This window comes from Micromys minutus, assembly GCF_963924665.1.
Source record: "Micromys minutus genome assembly, chromosome: 6".
In the NCBI taxonomy this organism is placed as follows: Eukaryota; Metazoa; Chordata; class Mammalia; order Rodentia; family Muridae; genus Micromys; species Micromys minutus.
This window is the reverse complement of record NC_137975.1, coordinates 44011390-44020519: the sequence shown is the minus strand read 5'-3', so window position 1 is coordinate 44020519 and position 9130 is coordinate 44011390. Positions and strand designations below refer to the sequence as shown.

The following is a 9130-nucleotide window of genomic DNA, read 5'->3' as shown; positions in this document are numbered from 1 at the left end:
TCCCACTTCCTCCTGCGGTGGGCTCTGACATTTGTTAGCAATAAGTCATCATAGTTCATTTTCAGGATGAGGCGCCCATCAGAGAATCACAAGGAGGCACTGGGCCCCTGTCTTCATTAGCAGCTGGTGTCTGCTGGCTTGCCAAGGTGCCATTAGTGTGTCTAGAAAAACTGTACCTCCCTGAAGAACTCAGCTAATGATGGATCCTAAGGTAAAGAGATGTGATTGGGAATGCAAAGGCCACTGTGTCCACCAAATCAGTCATTTCTTGCCATTTGCCAAGGCGGACCGACTTTTGTAGTCCTCGGGCTGCTTATTGTATCACACACGATCATTCAGGATAAACCATATAGCACTCTACTTTGTCCCCTTGCTCTCTCTGCTTCTCCTGGCTACCCTGCTGCTTTCCTGCACTGCTCCTGCATATGACATGGCATGCCTTCTGGGCCTAGGGACCTCAGAGTATGAATGTATTTCTTCATGACAGTTATAAGTGTCTGTGAGACTTAGTGTTGTTTTAAACAAGTCCTGAGTACCTCTGCAAATACCGTCACATAGAAGATAGCCAACAGATGCTGAATAAATAAATAAACCGAGTCACTAATTAGCTTGAAACTGGAAGAAATAGCAAAGCTACCATGCTGATTTAGGTAACCGGTTCATCTGGCCTTGAGCACCCATGTCAGAGGATCCAACAGGATATGTATTTGTCTTCCTTGATATCGGTCATTAGTCTATATTTTCAAAACAGGAGTTCACTTAGTGAAAAAAAGAGGAAGGAGTCTCATGCTGTTGTTCATCTTTATTGAACAGAAAGTAGAAAAGGCAGGACCATGGTTACATTGCTGGTCAAGTAAGAGTAAGCTCCCACCTTCCCTACCAACTTTAAATCTAAATTAAATTTGGCAGTAGTGAGAACATGTTCTAAACTAAGGTGATCTTAACATTGAGGTATCTTGTTAAAAGGCCTGTCTTGGAGGTGACAGGAGTGTTCTCTCTAGTCCTAAGCCTTATTGCTTTAAGATTGTTTCCCAATGGGTAGGAAATAAACTAACCAGCTACTGAGGAGAAACCCAGAGCTATCATACCTGTTTAATTTTAACAACAAGCCAAATAAGGACATAGATGAGGAACTATTATGTCAGAATTTAAAGCACTACAGATACAAATACATCTTTTATCACAGAAGCAGGCAAGAGTCAGTCTTCTGAAAACATCACTTCCCCCAGTGACTTGAGCAGGGCCAATGAGCAAGGGAACCGCTGACAGATTAGGATGGGACACTAGACAAGTTCAAATTCTGATTTACATGAAGGTTACATATGGGAACTATGATGGTTTGTATATGCTAGGCCCAGGGAGTGGCAGTACTAGAGGGTGTGGCCCTGTTGGAGTAGGTGTGTCACTGGAGTGGGCTTTCAGATCCTCATCCTAACTGCTTGGAAGTCAGTATTCCACTAGCAGCCTTCAGATGAAGATCTAGAACTCTCAGCTCCTCCTGCTCCATGCCTGCCTAGATGCTGCCATGTTCTTGCCTTGATAATAATGGTCTGAACCTCTGAACCTGTAAGGCAGCCCCAATTAAATGTTGTCTTTATAAAAGTTGCCTTGGTCATGGTGTATGTTTACAGCAGTAAAGCCCTAACTAAGACAGAAAATTTTCCTAACTTCCTATTTTGGCGACTGCCTTTCCATTCATCAGCCACTATAATGTAACTTGCTTTTGGTCAGAGCCTGCTCTTTCATCTGTCTCTGACTGATGTTTTAATAAAAACTTTGCTTCTACCCTTCTGGATTCAGTCTCATGTTTCCAATTTTTGGACCCAAGAGCCCAGTTCTGGCAACAATTTTTGTAAGAGAAGAAGCGATGTGTGTGGACACTGCTGTGGGCCATCTGCAAATGCTTCCAGCTCAGTTCAACTCATTTCGAAGGAGAATACATCCTCCATTTCCTGTGAAGCTTAGCACCATAAGTTCTCTGTCCAGTAAAATACTCAAAACCGTCTGGTACAGGGAGGTGAGTGGTAAGGTGAAGCCCAACTGAAATAGAAAACACCTCTCAAGAAAAGATACAGGTACAATGAGGTCATAGGAAATGGGAGAAAAAAAAAATGTGGTCAACCCAACAAACAGAAAGACAAGGGGAGGAAGATTAGGTTGTCAGGGTTCTGAGCTTTGTGTTTCATAGTAAGTAAGCAAGCATTAGTTGGAAATAAATAAAATGAGCATTTTGATTCCTACTTCAGAGTTCTTTGTATTTCCTACAGAACACATATGCTGTGGCCTAATTGTCCTAATCATGCCAGCCTGATCCTCAGTGAAGGTAAGGGACACAGGTGACTTTAACCTTCTGTGCTCAAGGAGGCACATAGTAGGGCTAGAGGGTTTGCTAAGAAAGGATTAGAGGTTGCACTAAAATAAATCTTTCTGTCAAAGTCAAAACAAAAGATGTATTTGTTCTTAAATTCAGGATGTTTGTGGATTGAACCAAGTAAGACCAAAGCAGCTGTCAATTGGCGAGATGATCTTTTAATTGCTCAGTGTTTCAAAGGCTGAATGGTGATCTTTGGTATCAGCAATGAGTTAGTGCAGTCATCCAGACAGATCTGTGTGATGAAAAAGCTAAATCCCATGCACCAATGGAACCCCCAACAGGGAGAGGCAGCTCCTATATTTTATTAATCTCAGATGAGTAAAACCTTGAAACAACACAGTGTGAGCACATGAGGATTATACACATTAGACAAAAACAAAGGCATTTTGACAGTATCTGTCAACTCCTCATTGATCAGTGTTCTGAGGGTTGGTTGGAGGCAGAGGTAAAGAGGGAGCATGGGACAAACACACGCTTTTCTTTGGTCAACCATGTCTAAGGTTGATGACAGGAAGATGGCTCGATGTATGAACTGAGAACTGTAGTCCACACTCCCCTGAACTCCCAGTAAATGCTGGTCTCAAACTAGGCAGCCATTTCAGTGAACTCTGGCTTTGACTGAGAGAACCAGACTCAATGGATAAGATGAAAGAGTGGTTTAGAATGATTCCCAACATTGAGCCCAGGCCTACACACACACACACACACACACACACACACACACACACACAGTCTCCACACAGATGAATAACACACATAGGAAAAATGGAAAAGAAGCATGGCATTAGATTCAGGTATGTTCTTTGATCTCTCTCCTCTTTACTTGTTGAGGCAGAATCCTTCAATGAGCCCAGAACTAACAGATTCCTGCTAGCCTACCACTCTGCTTTCAAGATACTTGTCTCTGCTTCCTGAGTGCTGAGATTTCAGGAGGCTGCCGTGCCAGCATGACTTCTAGAGGGTTCTTGTCCTCACACTTGCAAACACTTTACCTGCGGACCCATTGCCTTAATCCTGTCATCCATTACGATGGCCTCTGCAGGAAAAGCCAGTACAATGGCTGTGCACAGTTTGCCTCATAATAATGTGTGGACTGGTTCAGAAATGGTTGGATTCACTATCCTGCTGTTTGACTCCTTCCAGCTGTCCTGATAATGTCATCACGGCGTCTTCTCAAGTCTTTGCCGTCGAGGTTGAAAGTCTGAACGTCAATCAATATGAAAGATGTTTTTGAGCAAAGACCATGTGATTTGTGACCAGGAAAGAAAGGCATTGGGCAGCAGAGTGTTGAAGTGGAAATTTTTGGGTTTTTTGGAGACTCAGTTGTGTCATGTGATGTTGTTCTGGAAACTGTCTTATGAGAGGATGTTTTGCTGAAGCAGACACCTGAGAACGTTTTGCTGAGAACAGACGTGGTGTTTTTCTGGAAGCTGCCTGGTGGAAATGCATGTGACGTTTTCCTGGAGCAGATGCTTGAGAGGACACGTGATGTTTGGAAAGGGTATAAGTAGAACCCAACAGACAGTGGACGATGCCCTGGCATTGGTTCGCCTTGCCACTCTTTGCTGACCTTCGTTGGGCTTTCCTTATGCTCGTCTTGAAAGACGACACCCTAGAATTGGTTTGCCTTGTCTTCTTCTTGCTGCTTCTACAGACGTGGGCCAATTGGTGGAGCTTTACCACTTCTTCTGAATAGAACTGCAGCTGCTGCTTCGTGACCGGTGTTTGTGAGTGGACCACGTTGTCACTGCTGATATGAGAGAACTGAATGCTCATATCCTGACAATGAAGATTGGAACCTCCCCAAAGAACTATTTCTAAACCCCCTTTGCCCTATTAACCTTTCCTTTATACTACCTCTGGTACATAGTGGGCTAGAAGGGAGTTTAAAGCACTTAAGACCCTTATTAAAGCAGGTTTTTAAAAAATATAACCGTTTGTTTTAGTCTTCTGTAGAGGCAGCAAGGAGTCTGTTAAGTCGAGTTAAGCAGGGCAGGATTTGAGGATCCAGGATTGATGAGTTCAGTGCAAAGTATATTGGGTTTAATTTAATTCACAAGACATTCTGTTTCAGCTGATGGTTTGAAACACTCAATGGTGCCTGGGGAGGTTAACAGAAAGACTTAGCCAAGGACAAGTGGACAGCAGGTCATGGATGGAGAGCTCTGAGGCTGAGAGATGCTGGAGACAGAAGGAGCCCTGGTGCCAACCTCAGGAAGTTACACAAATGCACAAGAACTAGCAGAGTCCCCTCCTCTGTCCCCAGAGGCCCCATGGCCAGGTCACAAACTCAGACACTCACCATTCCGGGCTCCTGAGTACTTAGAGAAAGAAAACAAATCTTAGTCACAGAACACATTAAAAAGGAAGAAAGACTTTCTCTTATTTGGCTTATGGTTGGACCTAAGAATTAAAATAATAATAAAATATTAGAGGAATATTAAAAATAAAAGAGAAAAACATGTACATTTTACTTTGTGCTAGCATTTTACCTGGGTACATGGACCTTTGTGCAGGATAAAAAGCCCAGGGAGAATGGTGGAACTGAGAGCTAATGCTGTACACATAGGCTATGAACAAAACATGTGTAAGGGGGTTATTTGGTCTAGGGGCGGGAAATGATTAAGAAATACATGGGGGAGGATCAATAATGAGAATTGTTTTCATGTGTCAATCTCAGCGGCTGTTTCCTGACTCCTCTTCCTGGTACAAGGAAGGCCCTCTCTTCCTGGAATTCATACCTACCTTTAAGTAGAAGGTGGAGGGTAAGGGTTGGGAAGAGAGCTCCGTTACACTTTCCCTCTCCCAGTCTCCTGAAGCTTGAAAGAACCCATGTGCTAACACAGCCTGTTTTTGAGAGGGTGCACTGCCTTTCTTGGTATATGTAATTACGCTGAAATATACAGTAAATATGGAAAAAATTAGCACTGTATACCAAGTATATCTTAATATAAGAGTTGAAGGAATTTTGTTCTGTTACATATTTTCTATAAGTATAAAGTTTAAACCTAAATGACCTTTTTGGAGAGGAAGGGTTTGAGACAAGGTCTCACTATTTAGCTCTGGCTGTCCTGGAACTCACTCTATAGACCAGGCTTGTCTTGAACTCATACAGATCCTCCTGCCTCTGCCTCCAAGGTGTGCCATCACACCTGGCCTAAATGCCTTTTAATCTCTAAAGGTTAAGCTGCTTGCTATCTCTAGGCCTGTGTAAGATCTGATTCTAAAAGTTCTGATGTTTTAGCTGGTGGTCTTTACATGCATGATTTATCAAGTTGTAAGGATTTGATTTATCTGGTTTTTTTTTTATCATTTAATGATTTAGGTTTAAAAAACTCAAGCTTTCAAGTTACAAAAATAAATCAATTTTTGCTTCTGACTTATACACATTTTATATGATTGACTTAAAATGCTGTTGTGTAGGAAGGGCCTACAGTGACCAATTATGCTTCTGTTAGCATCCAATACATAGAATAAATTGCTCATATCTGCCACAAATTATAAATAAGTAAGTTATCTTTGCAAATAGCATTTTGGGGGGACGAAGAAAGTAATCCATATACTTCTTTCATGATTCTGTTTTTTTATTGAAATTATAAGAACCATGCAAATGAGAAGCATGCTGTAAAATTAAGCAGGCCAAAGTCTATCCATCTTAGTGAGCTTCTTTCTGGTTAGAACAACCATCCGGAAGCTCTAGAGCCCCACATTGGATTTTTCACTGTCACTACCAATGTATTTTTATGAACTTACCCAGAAACGAAAGATCCATAAAAGTTAGAGGTAGGAAAACAATTCACTTCATAGCCTCTCTGTGCTTCACATGTCCGTTATCTGCGGCTAATCCTTTCTTAATACTTACCCCTTCCTTGTTCACGATAAATGTATCCATGTTTAAGATAGACCAAACTTTCAATGATTACAGTGGTTTCAATAGGAATGCCCCCCATAGACTCTTGTGTTTGAATGCTTGGCCCACAGAGAATGGCGCTACAAGAGGGTGTGGCCTTGTTGGAGGAAGTGTGTCACTGTAGGGTGGGTTTTGTGGTCTCTTACATGCTCAAGTTTTTCCCAGTGTGGACACAGTCTCCTGCTGCTGCTAGCTTCTCCAGTACCATGTCTTCCTACATGCTGCCATGCTCCTGCCATGGAGAACATGCACGAAGCCTCTGAACTGTAAGCCAGCCCCAGTTACATGTTCGCCTTTGTAAGAGTTGCTGTGGTCACGGTGCTCTTCACAGCAATGGGACCATGAATGAGACAATGACCTGGGTGTAAGGGATCAGTGTGCACAACCGTATCAGGGTAGAGGTCATGACCATGTCACAATGTGCTGTCTCCCCAAACCCTTTGAGTGCTTTGGAAGTCAATATGGAGAGCAGACAACCAGAGAGAATGGCAATAGGATCTGGAATATCAGCCATGCTAGGTGGTAGATAAGGAGGACATGTTTGGGGCTGGAGGAGTTCTACATTGGCAGCGTTGGTTGAGGAGAATTGAAGGTGGGGAAAATGGGCTTGTTGTGTAAGTTATGGTCTGTATGTCATACTGGGTACCAATGTCTGTGTTTCATAATGTGGCCAAGAAGTGAGCACATCCCCGTCCTTACAGACAGCACTGTGCATATTCTGTGAGACTTGGCCACTGGGAAAGAAACTGAGTTTTGGAATAACTGCTAAGATTTTGTTTGTTTGTTCTGTTTGAGAGAGTCTCACTAAGTAGCCCTGGCTGTCCCTGACCTCACAATGTAGACCAGGATGGTCTCGAACTCAGAGAGATCTGCCTGCTTCTGCCTCCAGAGTGCTGGGATTAAAGATGTGTGCCACCCTACCAATCCTGAATTTTTTAACTTCTCCATCATCTTCATAAGAATGTTAGCTAAGAGAGGAAAACCAGGGCGATCTTTGTTCAAGATGATGATCAAAAGTAGATGATGTTGCTTCTTCCTCAGTGCTGCCTGTGAGGAAGCTGCCATCTATTTTGCAGCATCATGGCTGCCCTCTGGCCTCTAGTGAAGCCCAAGATCATCAAAAATAGGACCAAGAAGTTCATAGAGTGCCAGAAAGACAGATATGTGAAAATTAAGCAAAACTAGCATAAATCTAGAGGCCTCAACAACGGTACGGAGAAGATTCAAGAGCCAGATCCTGATGCCCAACATTGGTTATGGGAGCAACATAAAAAAAAAAAAAAAAAAATCAAGCGCGCTGTCTAGCGGTTTCCAGAAGTTTCTGGTCCACAATGTCAAGGAGCCAGAAGTGCTGCTGATGTGCAACAGATCTTACTGTGCTGAGGTCGCTCACAATGTGAACTCTAAGGGCTGATTAGCCATCGTAGACAGAGCAGCAGAACTGGCCATCTGAGTCACCGATTCCAGAGCCAGGCTGTGCAGCAAAGAAAATGAGTGGGTGGCTTGTGTGCACGTTTTGTGTTCAAATAAAACCCCAAAAACTGCCAAGTGGATGATGTTAGCTGGTATTTGCTTTTATCAAGTATTTTCCCAAGTCTACCTTTGTAGTAATATTGGGCTGCACAGCCTGACTTGAGAGAGGCTGGCAGTTAACATTTTCAAGATGATTTACCCTGATGCTTCCAACTCATCTTTGACAGATTTATGGCTCAGAGGGTAAACTGAAACTTTGGGTGTGCCTCCTACCCTTCACACTTGCCGACTTCACTCAGTACCTTGGTCACCCTTGTTCTTTGTCCTTCATGATATGAATAGCAGATAGTTAACCGTATAGACACATTCAAGCAAATATATGTCCCCAAATTGCAGATAATGCTAGGAAAGAGTCAGAATCAGGTACCATGAGGTTCATGGAGAGTCTGAGATTGGGAGTTTAGTGTTTGCTTAGCATGTGGGAGGCCTTGGTTTCAAGCTCTGAGAGGGTGGGGGAGAGAATATATAGATGGATCTCTGAGAAAACGCTAAAAAATAAAAATAAAACTGGAGTTGAAGCTGCGTAAAAAAAGACGAACAGCAATTTACAGTAAGACAAAAGCTCACACTTCACAACCTATAATTTACAACGACATTACATGACCCTTGGATACATGCTATTAGACCTAGAAATATAACATAAAAAATATTATAGATCCCTAACAATATGTGAAAATGTCACTCATTAATTTCAAGTAGCAATTTGCAATACTATGGTTATAAACTATTTGGCTTAGGGCAATATATTTCCATGTCTTGTGAAATTATTCATTCTCATTAAACGCTAACGATCCTGGCAAGATTAGAACTAATTAACTACTCCTCTCACCTACATTAATTTATTAGTTACTGCTGATGAATCCAGTAAATGTTTCTGTGTTAGCTGGCCAAAGCAAGCTTCTCAGCCAGAAATGGAGCCACGAAGCCCTCACAGAAAAACAAATATTCCAGAGAAAACCAGACACTGCCATTATTAGAGAACCAAGTTGGAAAACACAGCAGGACAGAGTGCTATGGCACATAAAGCAGTCACCCACCTAACAGTAGCAGTTTAACGAAACACGCTGTCTCCACGGGTGTAGCCACTGGTGTTAGTGGACAGCAATGAGATGGTGAGCCTGCTCACCTCATTGCCATTTCTGAATCAAAGGGAGGTAGGTCAACCACTGTTAGCATAAATTCCCTGACTTAAATATCATGGCAGACAGCTTTAGAACAAGGAAGATTTCCGGCAAAGCCAACGATTCGGGTCGCTGCCTGCACGTGTGGCAGAAAGCGAGCGCAAGTCCAGCGAGCAATGCTTCTCAGAGTAT

At 42.7% G+C, this 9130-nt stretch overlaps 1 pseudogene across 1 annotated transcript; it reads left to right on the top strand.

Annotated features, from left to right (window-relative positions):
- The first annotated feature begins 7364 nt into the window (after positions 1-7364).
- Positions 7365-7920, top strand: LOC308421993 (large ribosomal subunit protein eL32-like; annotated as a pseudogene). Its single transcript has one exon. The product of its transcript is annotated as a large ribosomal subunit protein eL32-like (transcript).
- The last annotated feature ends 1210 nt before the right edge of the window (positions 7921-9130 follow it).